The sequence below is a fragment of the Octodon degus genome, unplaced genomic scaffold (genome assembly GCF_000260255.1).
Source record: "Octodon degus isolate 3935 unplaced genomic scaffold, OctDeg1.0 scaffold00044, whole genome shotgun sequence".
Lineage (NCBI taxonomy): Eukaryota > Metazoa > Chordata > Mammalia > Rodentia > Octodontidae > Octodon > Octodon degus.
Window position 1 is genome coordinate 379644 of NW_004524620.1, and position 1738 is coordinate 381381.

General features: G+C 45.7%; 1 pseudogene; it reads left to right on the top strand.

The window, feature by feature from the left end:
- The first annotated feature begins 341 nt into the window (after nucleotides 1–341).
- LOC101568144 lies at nucleotides 342–1578 on the top strand (annotated as a pseudogene).
- Nucleotides 1579–1738: the final 160 nt, after the last annotated feature.

A 1738-nucleotide genomic window follows, 5' to 3' on the forward strand; every position in this document is an offset into this window, starting at 1 on the left:
CATTTATTTATTTATGTATTCGATACACAGTCTCACTATGCTGCTTGGACTTCTGGTGGTCCTCATTTCTCAGTTTCCCCAGTGCTGGGATTACAGGCGTGTGCAACCATGCCCAGTTTTAGTGGCCAGCACGGCATGTCCAGGGTTCCAGGGCCAGCATGGCATGTGGTACTGGGGATCTATCCGGGGTTCTTGTGCTTTCCAGGCAGGTGCTTATACTGCCGAGCTATCTCCCCATCCAGGAAAAGTTGTCTTGTTGGGGAAGAGCAGCACTGACACCAGGGGCCTGCAGCTGACCAGCCTCACTTCTGATCCATGCAGAACCCATGTGAACTGTAGCCATGTCCAGGGATGACATGACTTTTGATCCTACTAGGGGCAAGAAGAGAAAGAAGAAGAAGCCCTTTATGGCAGCTGAGGAAGGGGATGCCCAGACAGAGGAAACCCAGCCCTCAGGAAAAAAAAAAAAAGGTAGTAGAGCTAGAACTGACTGAAGACAAACATGGGAAGGCAGTGCGAAGAATGATGCTTCTGATGATCTACATGACTTGAATTTATTTAATCAAAAGAAAAAAGTATGTGCTACTGATGAAGTGGAACAGAGTATAAAGCATCTTAAAATTGAAAGTGACATCCAAGAGCCAGCTGAACCAGAGGAAGAGCTTGATATTATGCTTGGCAAGAAAAAGAAGAAAAAGGATGTCAAGATTCCAAGTGAGGATGAAATATTAGAAAAAGATGAAGCTTTAGAAGATGAAGACAGCAAAAGAAGATGATCGCATTTCATTCAGTAACCAGAAAGGCCCTGCTTGGGCAGGCTCAGAGAGAGGCTGCACATGCAAGAGCTACTGAATTGAGTATTCAACATCACGAGGAACAAGCATGCAGATATGGGCCAGGGAGACAGCGCAGAGGACTAAAGCACCTGCTTAGGCAAGCTTAGGCAAGCACAGGGACTGTGCTTTTGGTTCACCACATGCCATGCCAGCCCCGCCCCCAGAGAGGGCTGAGCTGGCCAAAGTCCAGGCATAGTGGCATATGACAGTAACCCCAGTGCCGGGGAGGCTGAAAACTGGAGGATTATCACGAGTCAGAGCTGTGTAGTGAGACCTTGCAACAACCAAATACATTTTTTTAAAAAATGCAGGTATGGTTGAAGGAGAGAAAAGTAAATTTGTCATGAAACCTCAGGTTGTTTGAGTAGTAACCAAGAGAACTTCTTTTGTTAACTTTACAGATATCTGTTAACTATTGCATCCTCAGCCCAGATGTCTCCTGGAGTTTCTGTTGGCAGAACTGAGTACAAATGGTTCTACAGATAGCAACAACCATCCTGTAATCAATGGAAGATTCCAACAGAAACAGATAGAAAATGCCTTAGGAAGATATATCAAGGAATATGTCACTTGTCACGCATGCCAGTCACCGGATACAATTCTGCCGATGGATACCTAGCTCTGGGTCTCACAGTGTGAAACCTGTCATCCCTGCTGCTCTCTTGCCAGCATCAAGTCTGGCTTCCAAGCTGTCACAGGCAAGCAAGCACAGCTTCATGGCAAATTTGTTAATCACCACTGATTTTGCAAAGGAGTTAGGTGGGCAAGGTTATCATCAGAGTGGATTTATCACTGTATTAAAAACAAGAGAGGGGCTGGAGATGGCTCAGTGGAATAAGCACTTCTCTGGCCTGTGCAAGGGCTTGAGTTCAATCCCCGGTTCCTCCAAAAAAAAAAAAATA